We start from the raw sequence: 26,355 nt of genomic DNA, 5'->3' as shown, positions 1-26,355 counted from the left end.
AAACTTGACCTCCCCTGCTACCTATCAGTTGGTTCAATACTGCTCTCGTATCCGCACATAATCCGGGCATTTACAATAGGAAATATTCCAAGGTCGCATTATCTCACCCACATGCCTTTCCCACGCTGTCATTTTCCGCTACTATTTTTCATAAGTGTGATAGTAGTCGCCTCTCGAAAACTGTTCTTTCAATCTTGATAAAAATCATATTTGAAATTACATCCCAAATTGTTTTCTCCTTTATACCCCATACATATACTAAAAACAACAAGAAACTATTATGGGTGAAAATGCGCACTTTGGGGTCTATTTACATGAAGGTGTTTGGGTTGAAAGTAAACCCAGAATTCTATATTGGACTTAAAATCCAAAACAATAGTGGGGCGCAAATAGCATTGATTTTTTGGGTACATTTGCAAATTTGGGGTAAATTTGTTTTGATAATGAAAAGGCACCCCAAATTTTTTGGATGCATTTGCATATTTGTGGTGAATTTGTTTTGATAATGAAAAGGCACCCCAAATTTGGGACATTTTTATACCCTCCACCATAGGAGGGGGGTATACTAATTTGCGTCAGTCTGCTTGTACCACCTCGAAATATACGTCTTAGACCCCATAAAGTATATATATTCTTGATCGTCACTTTAAGTCGATCTAGCCAGGTCGTCCTTCTGTCCGTCCGTCTGTCTGTCGAAAGCACGCTAACTTTCGAAGGAGTTAAGTTAACCGCTTGAAATTTTGGACAAATACTTTTTATTAGTGTAAGTCGGTTGGGATTGTAAATGGGCCAAATCGGTCCATGTTTTGATATAGCTGCCATATAAACCGATCTTGGGTCTTGACTTCTTGAGCCTCTAGGGGGCGCAATTCTTATCCGATTTGACTGAAATTTTGCACGAGGTGGTTTGGTATCATTTCCAACAACTGCGCCAAGTATGGTTCAAATTAGTCCTTGTTTTGATATAGCTGTCGTTTAAATTGATCTTGTGTCTTGGCTTCTTGAGCCTCTAGAGGGCGCAACTTTTGTCCGATTTGACTGAAATTTAGCAGGTAGTGTTTCGGTATATTTTCAAATAACTGTATGTATGATTTAAATCGGTTCATAATCTGGTATAGCTGTCATATAAACCGATCTTGGATCTTGATTTCTTGAGTCAATAGAACGCGCAATATGACTTCCAATAACTGTGCTAAATATGGCGCAAGTCGGTGCATAACCTAATATGGCTGCCATATAAACCGATCAGGTATCTTGACTTCTTGAGCCTCTTGAGGGCGCAATTCTCATCCGAGTTGTAAGAAATTTTGTACAACGGCTTCTCTCATGACCGTCAACATACGTGTCTAATATGGTCTGAATTGATCAATAGCTTGATACATCTCCCATATAAACCGATCTCCCGATGTTGCTTCTTGAGCCCCTACAAAGCGCAATTCTTTGAGAATGAATGGAAATATTACACAATAGCATATTTTTTATTCAATATTCTTTGTTTGCCTAAAAAGAGATACTGCGCATAGAACTCGACAAATTCGATCCATGGTGGAGGGCATATAAGATTCGGCCCGGACGAACTTAGCACGGTCTTGCTTGTTCATTTTAAATTTAGGGCGCTCGGTCCTGGCGCCTAAGAAGTCTATTAAGGTTAAGGGCAGGTGAGAGGGCTGTTTAAGCTAGATGACTGCCACCGAAAAGATTGATGAATGCTAAACCTTACGTGGCTATACAGTCCGAGTTCACATTAGAACAGTGAAACGCTCGGGCGACAACAATGCTGTAAGCGGATCCGAATTGTGTGAAGACTAGGCTATTACTTAGAGTAGAGTAGGGAAGAGGTCAGCATGGCTTTCGGTTTCTTTTTGCTCTACGAAGAACTACTGTGGCACTTATGAACAATAGATGTGGCAAATTACAGAGTGGGTAGGACTAGTGAGGAAGATAATGCGATTTTGGAACCAGGGATTCGGAGCAGACCTATTTTTACAGGGGCGGGAGCGAAATTTCGTTTGCAACACATCAAAATATCAATTAACGATCATACAAAGTTTATATATGCTTGATCGTCGTAAAATTATAAAACGATTTAACATTGTCCTGCTACAGCCTTCAAAAATTGGCACAGATTCGTATTTCTTCCGTACAGAGGGTAAGTTCTTAATAGGGCCAAATCGGACCATATTTAGCTGTTACATAGACCGATTTCTCGATGCAGGGCTTTGAGCCCGATTTTTCGGGGTTACTTTTCGTTGTTGAGTTTTTATTGCAGTATATTGTCCGGCTTTAGACCATTCTTTAAAGCTTTCTATTCAAATAATAGTATAGCAAAAAACATTTATAAGTCAGCAAAAGTGTATTGTAGCGAGAAGCATTTGACTAGTTACCCGTATCGCGATTTCAATTTCGATATTTGGAGCACACAACAAGCCGATCTTTACTTTAGAGGCTTGTCCAAAGCGTCAATGGACGGCGTCTAATCTTCTTTTTTCTCCTTTTCAACAAAACTTGAACCCATCTGCTAACTATGATCCTTTGTCACAAACAAATAGACGGAAAAGCCTTTCTTACTATAGAATTCCTTTTTAAATCTCAGGGTCAGTTTTCTTTGGCAAAAATTCAGGTTTTGTATATGATCGGTGCATTTAAAGTATAGCAGAACTGGCAAAATTGCAAATTTGTCCAAGAACATTGAATTAAAGAACAACGGGGATATTTCTCTCATATCAATAAGTCTGTCTGATACAAGTCCGAGTCCAGGCAACACCACTTCGTAGAGAAGTCTACACGGCTGATTACCTTAGGTAACGACCTCACAATTGTAATTAGCACTAGGTGGGTATAACCACCGCAGACAATTTGTTTTTGGCAAGTTCTTGCCCGGATTAGATGCCAGTCGTTCAGAACAGTCACGCCTTTGAAATTATTCCAAATTTGCAATTAAGATCACAGTACCTCACATAAAAAAAGTTACACTGGGTAAATTGAGATCACGCTGAGAAAACTTCTTTATATTCATCTCAGAATAAAACTCCCAAAAGATTGTATGTTTCCGGCACACAACATAATCAACAGTTGTGAGATTTTATTTCAATAATCTTTGATGTTCACATCTAATTTAATCGTAATGTGTTAAAGAGGTCCAAAGTTCTCAATCAATCATGATATTGCCACTGCTGCTTAACGTCCTCCAAGTCCTCCAAGAAGTCCGGTAACAGTTCCAAGAACACCAGGAACAAGTCCTGTGACGGTACCAAGAACTCCATTAAGAAGATCCCCAACGGGTTCTGGTTGAGGTTGGGGTTCAGGATTGGGAGCAGCTTGAACTGAACTGATGGCCAAGGCCATGCAAATAGCTACGGCGATAGTGCTGAAGAATTTCATTTTTTTTTTGTATTTTGTTTGGGATTGTACTCAACGATTAGATTAGATGTGATGATGCCGAATGGGGTGTAAACTCTTTATATAGGCTGGACTACTTTCAGTAAAATACACTGAAAGTAGAAAGGTGTTTGTTTTTAAATAAAACTACTAAGTAAAATCTAAATAAGAAATAATAAGAAATTTTTATTAAATATTTTGTTTCCGTTTTAAAACAAACAATAAGTTTATAACACACAGTTTTCATATACATACATACATTCAAAGTTAATATTTTTTATGTTTTTATGTTGGATACACACCATTTGCCTTAGATTCGAACAATTAACGTTTTTTCTGTACATTTCCCTTTAAGTGTCAAGTGTCATACAATATATTGATATCTATAAAATATTTAAAATATCAAAGGCACATAGTAGTGTGGTTGTTTGCTTTAAAATTAAAACAAGGGAAGTTAGTAAAAACAATTCAATATTTGTCGTCTAAACCAGAGTTTATATTAGGGAACAATATACCTTTCTTCTTTTTGTGAAATTTTTTAAAAACATAGGTGTTCTTTGGCTACTAAGCCTTAGACCAGCCTATAAAAACCGCCTATTCGCAATTTGCCATCATCACATCTAATCTAATCGTTTAGTAGAATCCAAAACACAATAAAAAAAATGAAATTCTTCAGCAGTATCGCCGTAGCTATTTGCATGGCCTTGGCCATCAGTTCAGTTCAAGCTGCTCCCAATCCTCAACCTGAACCCCAACCCGAACCCATTGGGGATCTTCTTAATGGAGTTCTTGGTACCGTCACAGGACTTGTTCCTGGTGTTGTTGGAACTGTTACCGGACTTCTTGGAGGACTTGGAGGACGTTAAGCAGCAGTGATAATATCATGATTGTATGAGAACTTAGGATCCCTTTAACACATTACGATTAAATTAGATGTGAACATCAAAGATTATTGAAATAAAATCTCACAACTGTTGATTATGTTGTGTGCTGGAAACATGTAATATTTTGAGAGTTTTATTTGAAGGTGAATATTAAGTTCAGTTTTGTCAGCATAATCCCAGTGTTACTGTTTATGATGTATGGTACTGTGATCTTAATTGCAAATTTGGCAGAAATTCAAATGCGTGTCTGTTCGGAACGACTTGATTGGTATCCTGGCGAGAACTTGCCCAAAACAAATTCTCTGCGGTGGTTTACCTACCTTGTACTTATTACATTTGTAAGGTCATTACCAAAGGTAATCAGCCGTGTAAACTTCTCTACTAAGTGTGGTTGGTAGGACTCGGACTGGTATCAGTGCTGTCTGATACCAGTCTGATATAGATAAGAGAGAAGTATCCCTGTTGATCCTTAATTCAATGTTCATGGGCAAATTTGCAATTTTGCCAGTTCTGCATTACGATCAAAAACAAATCGGTGCTATCAAATACAAAACCTGACCAAAATCTCGATGGAAAGTTATGGAAGGCACCTCGAAACTTGGTGTCAGAGATTTTAGAATGAGCGCAGAAAATCGAGGCGCTTGAAACGCTATTCTACGTTCGGCTAGTGGAACAAATATTCTGTCATAGCCAATAAAGGAATAGAGAGAGTAAGAAAGGCTTTTTTCTCTCTTTATTTTTGATAGATAGCAGATCAGGTCAAGTTTGTTCTCCCTAAGTGTTCTCAATTAGGGATTTTTTTGAGCAGTATGAAATTCGAAGCCTAGATTTTTTCGGAGTTACTTTTCGATATTTGAAGCACACGACGAGCCGATCGTTGTCTCAGGTGCTTGTCCAAAATGCATTGTAACGGCTTCCAATCCGCACCTTCTTCTTCATCCAAACTTGACCTCCCTTGCTACCTATCAGTTGGTGCAATACTGGTCTCGTATCCGCACATAATCCGGGCATTTACAATAGGAAATATTCCAAGGTCGCATTATCTCACCCACATGCCTTTCCCACGCTGTCAATTTCCGCTACTATTTTTCATAAGTGTGATACTAGTTGCCTTTCGCCAACTGTTCTTCCAATCTTGATTAAAAATCATATATGAAATTACATCCCAAACTGTTTTCTCCTTTACACCCCATACATACACGGTAAACAACAAGAAAATATTATGGGTGATAATGCACACTTTGGGGTCTATTTGCATGAAGGTGTTTGGGTTGAAAGTAAACCCAAAATTCCATATTGGACTTAAAACCTAAAACCCCAAATTTGGGGCATTTTTATATCCTCCACCATAGGAGGGGGGTATACTAATTTGCGTCATTCTGTTTGAAACACCTCGAAATATGAGTCTGAGACTCCATAAAGTATATATATTCTTGATCGTCGTGACATTTTAAGTCGATCTAGCCAGGTCGACCTTCTGTCCGTCCGTCTGTCTGTCGAAAGCACGCAAACTTTCGAAGGAGTTAAGCTAACCGCTTGAAATTTTGCACAAATACTTTTTATTAGTGAAAGTCGGTTGGGATTTTAAATGAACCAAATCGGTCCATGTTTTGATATAGCTGCCATATAACCGATCTTGGGTCTTGACTTCTTGAGCCTCTAGAGGGCGCAATTCTTATCAGATTTGACTGAAATTTTGCACGTGTTGTTTTGTTATCACTTCCAACAATTGCGTCAAGTATGGTTCAAATCAGTCCTTGTTTTGATATAGCCGTCATATAAACCGATCTTGGGTCTTGACTTCTTGAGCCCCAAGAGGGCCCAACTTTTGTCCGATTTGACTGAAATTTTGCCCGTAGTGTTTTGGCACCACTACCAACAACTGTGTGGAGTATAATTCAAATCGGTTCATAATCTGGTATAGCTGTTATATAAACCGGTCTTGGATCTTGACTTCTTGACCCAATAGAGGGCGCAATTCTCGTACGATTTGACTGAAATTTTGCATGATGTGTTTTGTTATGAGTTTCAATAACTGTGCTAAGTATGGTGCAAATCGGTACATAACCTGATATAGCTGCCATATAAACCAATCTGGGATCTTGATTTCATGAGCCTCTAGAGGGCGCAACAATCATCCGATTTGGAAGCAATTTTGTACAACGGCTTCTCTCATGACCTTCAACTAATATGGTCTGAATCGATCAGTAGCTTTATACTTAATAATATACATATCTCCCGATTTTGCGTCTTGAGCCCCTACAAGGCGCAATTCTTATCCGAATGAACTGAAATATTACACAATGACTTTTACAATGTTCATCATTCATTTATGGTCCGAATCGGATTATAACCTGATATAACTTCAATATCATAACAGTTCTTATTCAATATTCTTTGTTTGCCTAAAAAGAGGTGCTGCGAATAGAACTCGACAAATTCGATCCATGGTGGAGGGTATATAAGATTCGGCCTGGACGAACTTAGCACGGTCTTGCTTGTTCATTTTAAATTTGGGGCGTCCTAGCGCCTAAGAAGTCTAATGATGTTTTCTTTGGTCATCTGCATGGAGTAAAGGGAGGTGAGAGAGCTGTTTAAACTAGATGGCTGCCACCGAAAAGATTGATGAATGCTAAACCTTACGTGGCTATACAGTCCGAGTTCATATTGGAACAGTGAAACGCTCGGGCGACGACAATGCTGTAAGCGGATCCGAATTATGTGAAGACTAGGCTATTACTTAGAGTAGTGTAGGGAGGAGGTCAGTATGGCTTTCGGTATCATTTCGCTCTACGAAGAACTACTGTCGCACTTATGAACAATAGATGTGGCAAATGACAGCGTGGGCAGGACTAGTGAGGAAGATAATGCGACCTTGGAACCAGGGATTCGGAGCAGACCTATTTTTACCGGGGCGGGAGCGAACTTTCGTTTGCAACACATCGAAATATCAATTAACGATCATACAAAGTTGATATATGGTTTATTGCCGTAAAATTATAAAACGATTTAACGTTGTCCTGCTACAGCCTACAAAAATTGGCACAGATTCGTATTTCTTCCGTACAGAGGGTAAGTTCTTAATAGGGCTATATTTAGATATAGCTGTTACATAGACCGATTTCTCGATGCAGGGCTTTGAGCCCGATTTTTTCGGGGTTACTTTTCGTTGTTGAGTTTTTATTGCAGTATATTGTCCGGCTTTAGACCATTGTCTAAAGCTTTCTATTCAAAGAATAGTATAGCAAAAAAACATTTAACAAGTAAAAGCGTGCTAAGTTCGGCCGGGCCGAATCTTATATACCCTCCACCATGGATCGCATTTGTCGAGTTCTTTTCCCGGCATCTCTTCTTAGGCAAAAAAGGATATAAGAAAAGAGTTGCTCTGCTATTAAAACGATATCAAGATATGGTCCGGTTCGGACCACAATTAAATTATATGTTGGAGACCTGTGTAAAATTTCAGCCAATTCGTATAAGAATTGGGCCCATTGGGGCTCACGAAGTAAAATAGAGAGAACGATTTATATGGGATCTGTATCGGGCTATAGACCGATTCAGACCATAATAAACACGTTTGTTGATGGTCATGAGAGGATCCGTCGTACAAAATTTCAGGCATATCGGATAATAATTGCCACCTCTAGGGATCAAGAAGTCAAGATCCCAGATCGGTTTATATGGCAGCTATATCAGGTTATGAACCGATTTGAACCTTATTTGACACAGTTGTTGAAAATAAAAATAAAATACGTCATGTAAAATTTCAGCCAAATCGGATAGGAATTGCGCCCTCTAAAAGCTCAAGAAGTCAAATCCCCAGATCTGTTTATATGACAGCTATATCAGGTTATGAACCGATTTCAACCATACTTGGCACAGTTGTTGGATATCATAACGAAATACTTCGTGCAAAAATTTATTCAAATCGGATAAGAATTGCGCACTCTAGAGGCTCAAGAAGTCAAGACCCAAGATCGGTTTATATGGCAGCTATATCAGGTTATGGAACGATTTAAACTATACTTGGCACAGTTGTTGAATATCATAACAAAACACGTCGTGCAAAATTCCATTCCATTCGGATAAGAATTGCGCCCTCTACAGGCTCAAGAAGTCAAGACCCAAGATCGGTTTATATGGCAGCTATATCAGGTTATGGGCCGATTTGAACCATACTTGGCAAAGTTGTTGGATATAATAACAAAACACGTCGATCCATGGTGGAGGGTATATAAGATTCGGCCTGGACGAACTTAGCACGGTCTTGCTTGTTCATTTTAAATTTGGGGCGTCCTAGCGCCTAAGAAGTCTAATGATGTTTTCTTTGGTCATCTGCATGGAGTAAAGGGAGGTGAGAGAGCTGTTTAAACTAGATGGCTGCCACCGAAAAGATTGATGAATGCTAAACCTTACGTGGCTATACAGTCCGAGTTCATATTGGAACAGTGAAACGCTCGGGCGACGACAATGCTGTAAGCGGATCCGAATTATGTGAAGACTAGGCTATTACTTAGAGTAGTGTAGGGAGGAGGTCAGTATGGCTTTCGGTATCATTTCGCTCTACGAAGAACTACTGTCGCACTTATGAACAATAGATGTGGCAAATGACAGCGTGGGCAGGACTAGTGAGGAAGATAATGCGACCTTGGAACCAGGGATTCGGAGCAGACCTATTTTTACCGGGGCGGGAGCGAACTTTCGTTTGCAACACATCGAAATATCAATTAACGATCATACAAAGTTGATATATGGTTTATTGCCGTAAAATTATAAAACGATTTAACGTTGTCCTGCTACAGCCTACAAAAATTGGCACAGATTCGTATTTCTTCCGTACAGAGGGTAAGTTCTTAATAGGGCTATATTTAGATATAGCTGTTACATAGACCGATTTCTCGATGCAGGGCTTTGAGCCCGATTTTTTCGGGGTTACTTTTCGTTGTTGAGTTTTTATTGCAGTATATTGTCCGGCTTTAGACCATTGTCTAAAGCTTTCTATTCAAAGAATAGTATAGCAAAAAAACATTTAACAAGTAAAAGCGTGCTAAGTTCGGCCGGGCCGAATCTTATATACCCTCCACCATGGATCGCATTTGTCGAGTTCTTTTCCCGGCATCTCTTCTTAGGCAAAAAAGGATATAAGAAAAGAGTTGCTCTGCTATTAAAACGATATCAAGATATGGTCCGGTTCGGACCACAATTAAATTATATGTTGGAGACCTGTGTAAAATTTCAGCCAATTCGTATAAGAATTGGGCCCATTGGGGCTCACGAAGTAAAATAGAGAGAACGATTTATATGGGATCTGTATCGGGCTATAGACCGATTCAGACCATAATAAACACGTTTGTTGATGGTCATGAGAGGATCCGTCGTACAAAATTTCAGGCATATCGGATAATAATTGCCACCTCTAGGGATCAAGAAGTCAAGATCCCAGATCGGTTTATATGGCAGCTATATCAGGTTATGAACCGATTTGAACCTTATTTGACACAGTTGTTGAAAATAAAAATAAAATACGTCATGTAAAATTTCAGCCAAATCGGATAGGAATTGCGCCCTCTAAAAGCTCAAGAAGTCAAATCCCCAGATCTGTTTATATGACAGCTATATCAGGTTATGAACCGATTTCAACCATACTTGGCACAGTTGTTGGATATCATAACGAAATACTTCGTGCAAAAATTTATTCAAATCGGATAAGAATTGCGCACTCTAGAGGCTCAAGAAGTCAAGACCCAAGATCGGTTTATATGGCAGCTATATCAGGTTATGGAACGATTTAAACTATACTTGGCACAGTTGTTGAATATCATAACAAAACACGTCGTGCAAAATTCCATTCCATTCGGATAAGAATTGCGCCCTCTACAGGCTCAAGAAGTCAAGACCCAAGATCGGTTTATATGGCAGCTATATCAGGTTATGGGCCGATTTGAACCATACTTGGCAAAGTTGTTGGATATAATAACAAAACACGTCGTGCAAAATTTCATTTCAATCGGATAAGAATTGCGCACTCTAGAGACTCAAGAAGTCAAGACCCATGATCGGTTTATATGGCAGCTATATCAGGTTATGAACCGATTTGAACCATACTTGGCACAGTTGTTGGATATAATAACAAAGCACGTCGTGCAAAATTTCATTCTGATCGGATAAGAATTGGGCACGCTAGAGGCTCAAGAAGTCAAGACCCAAGATCGGTTTATATGGCAGCTATATCAGGTTATGAACCGATTTGAACTATACTTGGCGCAGTTGTTGGATATCATAACCAAACACGTCGTGCAAAATTTCATTCCAATCGGATAAGAATTGCGCACTCTAGAGGCTCAAGAAGTCAAGACCCAAGATCGGTTTATATGGCAGCTATATCAAAACATGGACCGATATGGCCCATTTACAATACCGACCGACCTACACTAATAAGAAGTATTTATGCAAAATTTGAAGCGGCTAGCTTTACTCCTTCGGAAGTTAGCGTGCTTTCGACAGACAGACGGACGGACGGACGGGCGGACGGACGGACGGACAGACGGACGGACATGGCTAGATCGACATAAAATGTCACGACGATCAAGAATATATATACTTTATGGGGTCTCAGACGAATATTTCGAGTAGTTACAATCAGAATGACGAAATTAGTATACCCCCCATCTTATGGTGGAGGGTATAAAAATCAGCAAAAGTGTATTGTAGCGAGAAGCATTTGACTGGTTACCCGTATCGCGATTTCAATTTCGATATTTGGAGCACACAACAAGCCGATCTTTACTTTAGGTGCTTGTCCAAAGCGTCAATGGACGGCGTCTAATCTTCTTTTTTCTCCTTTTCAACAAAACTTGAACCCATCTGCTAATTATGATCCTTTGTCACAAACAAATAGACGGAAAAGCCTTTCTTACTATAGAATTCCTTTTTAAATCTCAGGGTCAGTTTTCTTTGGCAAAAATTCAGGTTTTGTATATGATCGGTTCATATAAAGTATAGCAGAACTGGCAAAATTGCAAATTTGTCGAAAAACATTGAATTAAAAAACAACGGGGATATTTCTCTCTTATCAATAAGTGATGTTTGTTACAGGTCCGAGTCGGAGCAGCTACACTTAGAAGAGAAGTTTACACGGCTGATTACCTTAGGTAATGACCTCACAATTGTAATTAGCACTAGGTAGGTATAACCACCGCAGAAAATTTGTTTTTGGCAAGTTCTTGCCCGGATTAGATGCCAGTCATTCAGAACAGACACGCCTTTGAATTCATTCCAAATTTGCAATTAAGACCACAATACCTCACATAAAAAAGTTACACTGGGTAAATTGGGATCACGCTGAGATAACTTCTTTATATTCATCTCAGAATAAAACTCCCAAAAGATTGTATGTTTCCGGCACACAACATAATCAACAGTTGTGAGATTTTATTTCAATAATCTTTGATGGTCACATCTAATTTAATCGTAATGTGTTAAAGCGGTCCAAAGTTCTCAATCAATCATGATATTGCCACTGTTGCTTAACGTCCTCCAAGTCCTCCAAGAAGTCCGGTAACAGTTCCAAGAACACCAGGAACTAGTCCTGTGACGGTACCAAGAACTCCATTAAGAAGATCCCCAACGGGTTCGGGTTGAGGTTGAGGTTCAGGATTGGGAGCAGCTTGAACTGAACTGATGGCCAAGGCCATGCAAATAGCTACGGCGGTAGTGCTGAAGAATTTCATTTTTTTTTTTTTTGTTTGGGATTGTACTCAACGATTAGATTAGATGTGATGATGCCAACTGGAGTGTAAGCTCTTTATATAGGCTGGAATACTTTCAGTAAAATACACTGAAATTAGAAAGGTGTTTTGTATTTAAATTAAACTACTAAGTAAAATCTAAATAAGAAATAATAAAAAATTTTTATTAAATATTTTATTTCCGTTCTAAAACAACCAATAAGTTTATAACACACAGTTTTCATGTACATACATACATTCAAAGTTAATATTTTTTATGTTTTTATGTTGGATACACACCATTTGCCTTAGATTCAAACAATTAACGTTTTTTCTGCTACATTTCCCTTTGAATGTCAAGTGTCATATATTGATATCTATAAAATATTTAAAATGTCAAAGGCACATAGTAGTGTGGTTGTTTGCTTTAAAAATAAAACAAGGGAAGTTAGTAAAAGCAATTCAATATTTGTTGTCTAAACCAGAGTTTATATTAAAGAACAATATACCTTTCCTTTTTTGTGAAATTTTGTGAAAAACATAGGTTTTCTTTGGCTACAAAGGCTTAGACCAGCCTATAAAAAGCCTCTTAGCGCAATTTGCCATCATCACATCTAATCTAATCGTTTAGTAGAATCCAAAACACAATAAAAACAAGTAAAAGCGTGCTAAGTTCGGCCGGGCCGAATCTTATATACCCTCCACCATGGATCGCATATGTCGAGTTCTTTTCCCGGCATCTCTTCTTAGGCAAAAAAAGGATATAAGAAAAGATTTTCTCTGCTATTAGAGCGATATGAAGATATGGTCCGGTTTGGACCACAATTAAATTATATGTTGCAGACCTGTGTAAAATGTCAGCCAATTCGAATAAGAATTGCGCCCTTTGTGGGCTCAAGAAGTTAAATAGAGAGATCGATTTATATGGGAGCTATGTCAGGCTATAAACCGATTTAGACCATAATAAACACGTATGTTAATGGTCATGAGAGAATCCGTCGTACAAAATTTCAGGCAAATCGGATAATAATTGCGACCGCTAGAGGCTCAAGAAGTCAAGATCCCAGATCGATTTATATGGCAGCTATATCAGGTTATGAACCGATTTGAACCATATTTGGCACAGTTGTTGGATATCATAACAAAATACTACGTGCCAAAATTCATTCAAATTGGATAAGAATTGCGCCCTCTAGAGGCTCAAGAAGTCAAGACCCAAGATCGGTTTATATGGCAGCTGTATCAGGTTATGGACCGATTTGAACCATACTTGGCACAGTTGTTGGATGTCATAACAAAACACGTCGTGAAAAATTTCATCCCAATCGGATAAGAATTGCGCACTCTAGAGGCTCAAGAAGTCAAGACCCAAGATCGGTTTATATGGCAGCTATATCAAAACATGGACCGATATGGCCCATTTACAATACCAACCGACCTACACTAATAAGAAGTATTTGTGCAAAATTTCAAGCGGCTAGCTTTACTCCTTCGGAAGTTAGCGTGCTTTCGACAGACAGACGGACGGACGGACGGACGGACGGACGGACGGACGGACGGACGGACGGACGGACGGACGGACAGACGGACGGACATGGCTAGATCGACATAAAATTTCACGACGATCAAGAATATATATACTTTATGGGGTCTCAGACGAATATTTCGAGTAGTTACAAACAGAATGACGAAATTAGTATACCCCCCATCTTATGGTGGAGGGTATAAAAATGAAATTCTTCAGCACTATCGCCGTAGCTATTTGCATGGCCTTGGCCATCAGTTCAGTTCAAGCTGCTCCCAATCCTGAACCTCAACCTCAACCCGAACCCGTTGGGGATCTTCTTAATGGAGTTCTTGGTACCGTCACAGGACTTGTTCCTGGTGTTCTTGGAACTGTTACCGGACTTCTTGGAGGACTTGGAGGACGTTAAGCAGCAGATTGTTTGAGAACTTAGGACCCCCTTAATACATTACGATGAAATTAGATGTGACCATCAAAGATTATTAAAATAAAATCTCACAACTGTTGATTTTGTTGTGTGCTGGAAACATACAAAACTTTGAGAGTTTTATTTGAAGGTGAATATTAAGGTCAGTTTTCTCCGCGAAATCCCAGCCTACCTAGTGTAACTGTTTATGATGTGTGGTACTGTGATCTTAATTACAAGTTTGACAGAAATTCAAGGGCGTGTCTGTTTTGAACGACTGGATTTAAATCCAGGCGGGATATGAGAAAAGAATCCCCGCTGTTCCTAAATGGAAAGTTCATGGGCAATTTTCCCTATTCTGCTATTACTTTATATGCGCCGATCAAAAACAAAATCTGAATTTTTGCCAAAAAGAATCAGGACAAAGAAAAATTACCCTTAGGATTAAAAAGGTAGTCTAGATTAACAATAGCTTTTCCGACTATTTTTTGTGACAAAGGATCATAGTTAGCAGATTAGGTTAAAGGCTTTAAAAAGCAGTCTAGAGTAAGAAAGGCTTTTCCGGCTATTTTTTTGTGACAAAGGATCATAGTTGGCAGATGAAGTGAAGTTAGCTTGAAGAAGAGAGTGCGCATTAGAACCCATTCCCTAGAACTTTGGACAAGCAACTGAGTCAACAATCGTATTTTTGTGTGCTGTAAATATCGAAAAATAATCCCGAAAATAATTTATGTTACGAATTTAATGCTGCTCAAAAAAAACCATAATTGTTCTCCATTCCTAGTTGGTTCAATTCTGGTCTCGTGTCCGCACATTGACATAGGAGATATTCCAAAGTCACATTTTCTCTCCCACATGTCCTTTCCACGCTGGAATTTGTCGCAACTATTGTTCATAAGTGCCACAATTGTCGCCTTTCGCAAACTGTTTTTTCAATTTTGGTTAAAATCATTTTTGAAATTACATTCCAAATTATTTTCCACTTTTACACCCCATATATGTACCACAAACAACAAGAAACAAGTTGAAAGGCGTTAAGTTCGGCCGGGCCGATCTTTGGATACCCACCACCTCGGATATAAAGGGTGATTTTTTTGAGGTTAGGATTTTCATGCATTAGTATTTGACAGATCACGTGGGATTTCAGACATGGTGTCAAAGAGAAAGATGCTCAGTATGCTTTGATATTTCATCATGAATAGACTTACTAACGAGCAACGCTTGCAAATCATTGAATTTTATTACCAAAATCAGTGTTCGGTTCGAAATGTGTTCAAATTTTGACAAATTTTGTTCAGCGATGAGGCTCATTTCTGGTTGAATGGCTACGTAAATAAGCAAAACTGCCGCATTTGGAGTGAAGAGCAACCAGAAGCCGTTCAAGAACTGCCCATGCATCCCGAAAAATGCACTGTTTGGTGTGGTTTGTACACTGGTGGATTCATTGGACCGTATTTTTTCAAAGATGCTGTTGGACGCAACGTTACGGTGAATGAACACATTTCGAACCGAACACTGATTTTGGTAATAAAATTCAATGATTTGCAAGCGTTGCTCGTTAGTAAGTCTATTCATGATGAAATGTCAAAGCATACTGAGCATCTTTCTCTTTGACACCATGTCTGAAATCCCACGTGATCTGTCAAATACTAATGCATGAAAATCCTAACCTCAAAAAAATCACCCTATATATGTGAACCAACTTTCCTCAAAATCCGGTGCAAAATTCATACCTCATGCCCCATAGCAGCTATATCAATATATGTTTCGATTTGGACCAGATACTAATAAGTAAAAGTTATTGTTTAATTGTATATAACAAAATATTGGTCTTTTTAGTAATTATATTTAAAATAAACCAATCTGCACTATACACGACACGGATGTCGAAAAGCATAACATAAGTCAGTGTGTCAAATTTCAGTGTAATCGGATTAAAAATGCGCCTTTTATGGGGCCAAGACTTTAAATCGAGAGATCGGTTTTTATGGCAGCTATATGCAAATCATGATTGATCTAGACCAAATTGCAGAAATATGTGGAGGGGCTTAACTTAGCTCTTTGTCCAAAATTTCAAAAACATCGGACAATAAATGCGCTTTTTATGGCCCCAAAACCAAAACCGAGACATCGGTCTATATGACAGCTATATCTAAATCTGGACCGATCTGAGCCATATTAACGAAGGATGTTGAAGGGCCTAACACAACTCACCGTCCCAAATTTCAGCAAAATCGGGTAATAAATGTAGCTTTGATGGTCCTATGACCCTAATTCGGAAGATCGGTCTATATGGCAGCTATATCCAAATCTAAACCGATCTGGGCCAAATTGACAAAAGATGTCGAAAGGCCCAACACAACTCACTGTCCCGAATTTCAGTAAAATCGGGTTATAAATGTGGCTTTTATGGGCCTAAGACCCTAAATCGGAGGATCGGTCTATATGGCAGCTATATCCAAACCTGAACTGATCTGAGCCATATTGACGGAAAATGTCGAAGGGCCTAAGACAACTCATTTTCCCGAATTTCAGCAAAATCGGATAATAAATGTGGCTTTTATGGGCCTAAGACCCCAAATCGGCCGATCGGCCTATATGGGGGCTATATCAAGATATAGTCCGATATAGCTCATCTTCGAACTTTATCTGCTTATGGACAAAAAAAGAATCTGTGCAAAGTTTCATCTCAATATCTCTATTTTTGAAGACTGTAGCGTGATTTCAACAGACAGATGGACAGACGGACGGACATGTCTTGATCGTCATAGATTTTTACGCTGATCAAAAATATATATACTTTATAGGATCGGAATTTTTTTTTGGATATTTCGATGTGTTGCAAACGGAATGACAAAATGAATATACCCCCATCCGTCGGTGGTGGGTATAAAAATTTGTGATATAAGGCACACTTTGGGGTCTTTTTGCATTTCGGTGTTTGGGTTGAAATTGCACCCCAAATTCTAACTTGGAATTGGAACGCAAAACAACAATGGTCGCAAAATGCATTTGTTTTGGGGTAATTTTTGATAAAATCACCCCAAAATTTGGCTCCTTTTTATACCCTTCACCATAGGGGGTATACTAAATATTTCGTCATTCTGTTTGTAACTCCTCGAAATATTCGTCTAAGATCTCATAAAGTATATATATTCTTGATCGTCATGACATTTTAAGTCGAACTAGCCATGTCCGTCCGTCTGGGATCTTAACTTCTTGAGCCACTAGAGGGCACAATTCTTATTCGATTTGGCTGAAATTTTGCATGAGGTGTTTATGACTTCCAACAACTGAGCTGAGTATGGTTGAAATCGGTTCATAACCTAATATAGCTGCTATATAAACCGATATGGGATCTTGACTTCTTGAGCAGGTAAAGGGCACAATTCTTATCCGATTTGGCTGAAATTTCGCATGAGATGTTTTGTTATGACTTCCAACAACTATGCCGAGTATGGTTGAAATCGGTTCATAACCTGATATAGCTGTCATATAAACTTATCTGGTGTCTTGATTTCTTGAGCGTCTAGAGTGCGCAATTCCTATCCGATTTGGCTGTAATTTTGCACGACGTGTTTTGTTATGATTTTCAAGAACTATGCCGAGTATGGTTGAAACCGGTCCGTAACCTGTTATAGCTGCCATATAAACCGATCTGGGGTTTTGACTTCTTGAGCCTCTTCAGGGAGCAATTCCTATCCTATTTGGCTGAAATATAGCATGACGTGCTTTGTTATGACTTCCAACAACTGTATTAAGAAAGGTTCAAATCGGTCCATAACCTTATATAGCTGGCATATAAACCGATCTGGGGTCTTGACTTCTTGAGCCTCTACAGGGAGCAATTATTATCCGATTTAGTTGAAATTTTGCATGAGGTGTTTTGTTATAATTTTCAACAACTTTATTAGGGATGGTTTAAATCGATCGGCTCTAGAGGCTCAATAAATCAAGACCCAAGATCCGTTCAAGCGCCTAGCTTTATTCAGATGTTAGTGTGCTTTCGACAGACAGACGGACGGACAGACAGGTGGACATGGCTAGATCGACTTAATCATGACGATCAACCATATATATACTTTATGGGATCTTATACGCATATTTCGTGGTGTTAAAAACAGAATGACGAAATTAGTATACCCCCATCCTATGGTGGAGGGTATACAAATGCCCTATGGCCGTTATCAACAAAACTGTGTCTCTGCCTAGGTTTCTCTACGACCTCTTAAGGCACACCAGCAAGTAAATTTGAGTTGGGACAAACACTAAATATGTATGTATCTTTATTTGGCGTAGTTTCTCTCTATTCTCTCTATTCTCGTATTGGCCTAAAGCCTCAATAACAACGGAACAGAATGTAAATAACATTTATCAAGGCATGCCTTAGCTTGACAACTGTTCTTTCCCATAAAAAAGCCCAGGTGTTATGTATTTCCCTTCGATTTGGGCTAACACACATAAAATACACATCATACAAGCTATACACACAGTAAGAAGAAAGGCGCATTGTTCTTGAATAAAATCAACTACCGTTTAAACAACTAATATTTACTTCTTAAAACCTACCTTTATTGTTTCGTTTTAAGACAAACAACTACAATATGATGGTGTAACTAAAAAAAAATTAACATCATGGATAATATAGTTGGAAAGCCTTTTTTTCCCCCCATCTTATGATGGGGGGTAAAGTAATTTCATCACTACATTTGTAACACTTCGAAATATGCGTCCAAGACCCCATGAAGTATATATATTCCAGATCGTCGTGACATTTAAAGTCGATCTAGCCATGTCCGTCCGTCTGTCCGTCTTTCTGTCGAAAGCACGCTAACTTTCGAAGGAGTAAAGCTAGGCGCTTGAAATTTTGCACAAATGCTTCTTATTAGTGTAGGTTTGAAGGTTGGGGTTGTAAGTACGCCAAATCGGTCCATGACTTGATATAGCTGCCTTATAAGCCGCTCTTGGGTCTTGACTACTAGAGCTCCTAGAGGGAGCAATTTTTGTCCGATTTGACTAAAAACTTGAATGAGGTGTTCTGGTATGAATCTTAAAAACTGTGCTAAATATGGTCAAAATCAGTCCATAACCTTATATAGACACGATCCATAAAACGATCTCCCATTAGACTTCTTGAGCCTCTGAAAATCGCAAATCCTATCTGATTTGGCTGAAATTTTGCATGAGGTGGTTTGTTATCATTTCCAACAACTGTACTAAGTATGGCTCAAATCGGTCCATAACCTGATATAGCTACATATAAACCGATATTGGGTCTTGACTTCTTGACAACTCATATCCGATTTGCGCGAAGATTTGAATGATGTGCTTTATTTTTACTTCCAACAACTGTGTCAAGTATGGTCTAAATCAGTCCATATCCTGATATAGCCGCAGTATAAACCGATCTCCCGATTAGATTTCTTGAGCTTCTAGTGGGTGCAATTCTTATACAATATGGTTAACATTTTGCATATGTCGTTTTGGTAGAACTTCCAACAACTGTTCCAAATATGGTCTAAATCATTATATTTCCTGATATAGCTGCCATATAAACCGATCTCCCAGTTTGACTTTTTGATCCTCTGGAGGGCCCAATTATTATTCGATTTGCCTGAAATTTTGGAGGTGGTGTTTTTAAATGAGTGGTGTTTTATACCCACTACCGTAGGTTAGATGTAGCCGCCATATAGACCGATCTGCCGATAAAGGGTCTGGAGCTCGTACAAGCTTTATTTGTTACCCGATTTCGCTGAAATTTGAATCAGTGATTTAATTTAAGGCTCCCGACATCTGACCTAAATATGGTTTGGATCGGACTTTATCTAAATATAGCTGCCATATAGACCAATCTGCCGATAAAGGTTCTGGAGCCCATAAAAGCTTTATTTTTTAACCGATTTCGCTGAAATTTGAAACAGTGTGGGTCTGAAGCCCATAACTGCTTTATTTATTTCCCGATTTCACTGAAATTTGAAACATTGAATTGTTTTGAGCCTACCAATATCCGAGCTTAATATGGTTGAGGTTGGACTATATTCAGATATATCTGCCATATAGACCGATCTCCAAATAAAGGGTTTGGAGCCCATAAAAGCATTATTTTTTAACCGATTTCGCTGAAATTTAAAACAGTGAGTTGTTTTACGCCTCCCAACATCCGACCCAAATATGGTTTAGATTGGACTATATTTAGATATCGCTATCATATAGACCGATATGCCGATAAAGGGTATGAAGCCCATAAAAACTTTATTTATAACCCGATTTCGCAGAAATTTTAATCAGTAAGTAGTTTTAGGCCACCCGCCATCTGACCCAAATATGATAAAGATCGGACTGTGTTTATATATAGCTGTCATATAGACCGAAATGCCGATTATGGATCTGAAGACCATAAAAGCTTTATTTATTACCAATTTAGTTGAAATTATTAGATTATTATTAGACCAATCAATGTCCGATTTGATGACTTTGAATTCCAACAATTGTGTTAAATGCGTTCCAAATCGGTCTATAATCTGATATTGCTCCCATGTAAAGCGATCTCTCGATTTGAAATTTTGAGTCCCTGGAAGCCGAAATTTTTGTCCGATTTGGATGAATTTTGCATTCGGTGTTCTGGTATGACTTGTAAACGAATCTCTTGATCATCCTTGTTCAGTTCCTAGAGTTTAAATTTTTGTTGGTTTGACAGAAGTTAGGTATGTGGAATAAAATTATGCCCTTCAACTAAATTTATTATACCCACCACCGAGGGATGTGGGTATATTCATTTTGTCATTCCGTTTGCAACACATCGAAATATCCATTTCCGACTCTATAGAGTATATAAATTCTTGATCAGCGTAAAAATGTTGAAAGTCTGTTGAAATCACGCTGCAGTCTTCACAAATGGAGATATTGAGCTGAAACTTTGTACAGACTCTTTTTTTGTCCATAAGCAGGTTAAGTTCGAAGATGGGCTATATCGGAATATATCGTGATATAGCCCCCATATAGAGCGATCGGCCGATTTAGGGTCTAAGGCCCAAAAAAGCCACATTTATTATCCGATTCAGCTGAAATTTAGGACAGTGAGTTAAGCCCTTTGACGTTCTTCGTTAAATTGGGTCAGATCGGTCCAGATTTGGATATAGCTACCATATAGACCGATCCTCTGATTTGAGGTCTTAGGCCCATAAAAGCCGCATTTATTATCCAATTTTGCTGAAATTTGGGACAGTGAGTTATGTTATGCTCCTCGACATCCTTCGTCAATTTGGCCCAGATTGGTACAGATTTGGATATAGCTGCCATATAGACCGATCCTCCGATTTAGGGTCTTGGCCCCATAAAAGGCGCATTTATAATCCGATGTCACTGAAATTTGACACAGGGACTTATGTTGGCTTTTCGACATCCGTGTCGTATGTGGTTCAGATCGGTTTATTTTTAGATATAGCTACTAAAAAGGCCAATATTTTGTTATACACAATTGAACAATGACTCGTACTTATTAGAATTTGGTCCAAATCGGAACATATTTCGATATAACTGCTATGGGACATAAGGTATGCAATTTTCACATGATTTTGATGGAATGTGGTAAACATATATACCCAAAATGGTGGGTATCCAAAGTTCAGCCCGGCCGAACTTAACGCCTTTTTACTTGTTTTGTATGAATTTTTAGCAGAATCTATGGTGATGGGTTTCCAAGATTTGGCCCGGCCGAACTTAACACAAATTGAATTTTTTCCAATGCTGTTCGATCATTAAGTAAATAATATTATTTTTATTTCTTTGTTCTACTGAGTTATTGCTTGTTTTAAACCGGAAATAAAATATTTAATAAAAGTCGTAAATAGTTCTTATTTAAATGTTACTTAGCTGTTTTGTTTAAGAACATATCAACTTTCTCCGTTCAGTGTTTTTGGTTAAGAAGGCAAACTTTTTTTTGGGCTTTTATGCCTTAGGACAAACTATATAAAACGTCTGAATACAATGGGTCATCATCACATCTAATCTAATCGTTTAGTACAATCCAAAATAAAAAATGAAATTCTTCAGCACTATCGCCGTCGCAATTTGTATGGCCTTGGTCATTAGTTCAGTTCAAGCTGTTCCTGAACCTGAACCTAAACCCGAACCCGTTGGGGATCTTCTTAATGGGGTTCTTGGTACCGTCACAGGACTTGTTCCTGGTGTTCTTGGAACTGTCACCGGACTTCTTGGAGGACTTGGAGGACGTTAAGCAGCAGTGTTAATTAACCATATTGCAGCACCTGCTAGAATTTAACTCCCATATATGTGATAAGTTTTGCCTATCAAACGCAATAATGATTATTAATAAAAAATCTCAAAAATACTAAAATTGTTGTTGAATTTTTGCATGGAGTGTTTCGTAAAGTATTCCAACATAGGAAGTTGTTAAGTTGAGTCCAAATCGGCGTATATCCTAATATTGCATCCATACCCTGAAATTTTTTGAAATTTTTTACCCAATTATAAAGATTCGAGCCAAAGATAAGCAAAGATAATTTAAAGGGGATCAATTTTACAACTTTTTAAGCAAACATGTCCATTGGCGAAAAATAAATGCGTAACACACAAAAAGTAGAAAATATTTGTACCAGTTAATCACCATTTCACTTTAAGCTCTTCTTCATTTGTGTGCAAAAAATACAAATGCTTGCTGCATCTTAACCGACATAATTTTGTTATATAAACATCCAATTATCACAATAAAAAACAAGTACAACGAATTAAATTCGGCCGTGCCGAACTTTTGATACCCACCACCATGGATATATTTATTATCCGATTTTATTATAACTCTACTGTATCCAAATTAATATCCAAACATGCCAAAAGATATACCGATCTTTAGGTGCCGAGATGCTTTATACAAGCAATAGTTCCAAATTTCAACAAAATCGGAAATCAAATGCGAATATTAAGTGCTTCAGACCCTAAAACGGCAGATCGGTCTATGTAGCAGCTGTATCGAAACGTAGTCAATTCTGCACCATCTCCCTCTCGTACAACAGCTGGTCTACTCCAATTCACTGTTTTAAATTTCAGCGAAATCGGGTAATAAATGAGGCATTTATGAGCATAAGACCCTAAATCGGCACATGATTTGTCATATGGCAGCTGTATCTAAATACGGTCCGATCGAAATTTCAGTAAAATCGGGTAATAAATTTGTCGTCTATGGTCCTTAGACCCTAAAGCGAAAGATCGATCTATATCGAACTATCTTCTTGTATAAAATTCAATTTGAGTTTGTTTGTTTGTTCCGTATAGACTCAAAGGCGGCTGAACCGATTACCTTGAAATTTTCACAGATTGTGTAGGTTGGTCAGGAAGGAAACACAGGCTATATAATTTTATGATATCGGGAGGGGGGCGGACCCTCCCCCTTACCCCAAAAGTAATACCCAAAAATAAAAGTGGACCGATCGGAACAATATGGGATTCAAATAAAAGGTATTGGAGAGTAGAGTACGAATAATAATAAAATTTGACTCCAAGTACCTGGGGGCCGCCCCAGCCCCAAAACCCCCTTAAAATAGGTTTACTTGACGATCATGACAATATGGGACTCAAATGAAAGGTATTCGGGAGTAGATTACGAATATGCTCAGGAAGAAGGAATAGGCTATATAATTTATTGATAACGGAAGGGGGCGGACTCTCCACTGTTACCCCAAAAACGCCATCCAAAATCAAAAGTGGACCGAAAAGGACAAAATGTGTATCAAATGAAAAGTATGCGGGAGTAGATAACGAATCTGGCACACAAATTCATATCGAAGTATAGGGAGTCAACCCACCCCCACAAAACTCCCAAAATGGGCACATTAGCCAATCATAGATATATGGAATTCGGTTTGTGTCTTCCGTATAGACCGAAAAACGGCAGAATAGATTTTCTCGAAATTTTCGCATATTGTGTAGGTTGGTCTGATAGGAAACATAGGCTATATAAATTTTCGGTTTCGGAAGGCGGACGGACTCTCCCCCTTATGCCAACAACACTACCCAAAATCAAAAGTGGACCGATCGGGACAATATAGGTATCAAGTGAAAGGTATTGGAGAGTAGAATACGCATATGGTATTAAAATTTGAGTCTAGGAACCCATTGGGCCGCACCAACCCCAAAACTCCCCCAAACAGACATATTGGACGTTCATTTCAATATGGGGCTCAAGTGAAAGGTATTCATGAGTAGATTTCGAATCTGGTATGCAAAATCAGATCGAAGTATAGGGGGTCACGCCACCCTTCAAAAACGCTATTAGACCCATTATGAATATATGATACCTGGCTGAAGCTGTTTTCTTAACATTTTCATAGATTGTGTACGTTTGTTTGGAAGGAAACAAAGGCTTTAAATTTTTTAGATAATGGGTGGAGGTGGACCCTTCCCCTTACCTCAAAAACGTCACCCATATCCGAAAGTAGTCCGATGGGCACAATAAGGGTATCAAATGAAAGGCATTGGAGACCTGAAAACGAATATGGTATTAAAATTTGGGTCCAAGTACTCAGTGGACCCCCCTCCCAACCCCAAAACTCCTCTAAACAGATATATTTGAAATTCATGCCATTATGGGTCTCAAATGAAAAGTATTAGATAGTAGATTACAAATATGGCATAAAACATTAGGTCCAAGTAATGGGAGATCGTCTACCCCCAAATACCCCCAAAAGGGCGTATTAGCCGACCATGGCTATATGGGACTCAAATGAAAAGTATTAGATTTCGTAGTAGATTTCGAATATGACTTTAAAATTTGAGCTTTTCCTCATAAAGATATGTCAAATGGGTTATTTGACTTATTGTGACAGTATGGGACTTAAATGAAAGTTATTTGAGAGTAGAAAACTAATTTGATACTCAGTTTTGGAGCCAAGTATTTTGGGGTACGCCCTAAAACACCCCCTAAACTGAACTTCATTTCCGTTGGGAATAAAGAACGAATTCGATATATTTATTCAGTGCAAAGTTTCGGTGGCCGCCCCAGCCCCAAAGCACCCTCCAAACTGTTCATATTTACCGGCTATGGCAATATGGGGCTCAAATTAAAGGGATTTTAAAGTGCTGCACGAATTTGATATTCATATTTGAGTCGAAATGCCTGAGGTGCCATCAATTCCCATTAACACAAGGAATCGAGAATGTGTAAATTCTCACACATCAATGAGTGCTTTCCGATTCAAATTTAAACTCAATGATAAGGGACCTTTTTTATAGCCGAGTCCGAACGGCATCCCGCAAAACGGCACCTCTTTGGGGAAAATTTTTTTTAATCACAATGCATGGCATTAAACCTCGCAATTGTCGCCAACATTAAGAGGGGATAAACACCGCTTTGTCCAATGTTCTCGCCAGGATTCAAACGCGTTCAGCGTCATAGGCTACAATGGCACGAATTCGATATCCGCATTCAGGGCGAAGTGTCCCCACCCTATAAAGATATTAGAGAGTTAAAGAAGGCGCAGCGAAGCGGGCCCAGTCCGGCTAGTATCTAAATATAGTCCGTTCTGGATCATATTGAGAACAAATGTCGGGAGTCTTAATACAACTCACTGTTACAAATTTCGGCGAAATCGATCTCGAGACCGATTTACATTGCAGCTATATCAGGTTATAGACTGATTTTGGTAGTATTTGGCACATTTGTTGGAAGCCGTAACAAAACATCGCATACACAATGTCAATCTAATCGGACAAAAATTGTGGCTTTTAAAGGCTTAAGAAATCAAATCGGGCGATCGGCTTATATGGGACCTATATCAGGTTATAGACCGATTTGGACCGTACTTGGCACAGTCATAATAGAACAATACATGCAAAATTTCTGCCACATCGGACAAAAATTGCGGCTGTCAGGGGATCAAGAAGCCAAATAGGGATATCGGTTTATATGGGAGCTATCTAAATCTGAACCGCTATGGCCCATTTGCAATCCCCCACGAACTACATCTATATTTAGGATCTGAGCGAAATTTAAAGCGGCTAGCTTTACGCGTTCGACCTCTATCATGATTTCAACAGACGGACGGACATGGCTAGTTCGACTCAAGGCGTCGAGACGATCCAGATATATACATACTATGAAATCTTATACGAGTATTCCGAGGTGTTACAAATGGAATGACTAGACTAGTATACCCCCATCCTTTGGTGGTGGGTACAAAAAACAAAATTTAAATTAGAAGTTTAATAAAATGAAATTCAAACTGGGTCTTATAACTTCCAAACAATTATTAGAAAAAGTTTAACTTTAAATATAAAATCGTTAAAGCATCCTTCTTAAAGTACCATTAAAGCAAGTAAAAGCGTGCTAAGTTCGGCCGGGCTGAATCTTATAAACCCTCCACCATGGATCGCATTTGTCGAGTTCTTTTCCCGGCATCTCCTCTTAGGCAAAAAAGGATA

Source organism: Stomoxys calcitrans, chromosome 2 (genome assembly GCF_963082655.1).
Source record: "Stomoxys calcitrans chromosome 2, idStoCalc2.1, whole genome shotgun sequence".
In the NCBI taxonomy this organism is placed as follows: domain Eukaryota; kingdom Metazoa; phylum Arthropoda; class Insecta; order Diptera; family Muscidae; genus Stomoxys; species Stomoxys calcitrans.
Note: the sequence above shows the minus strand (reverse complement) of the source record.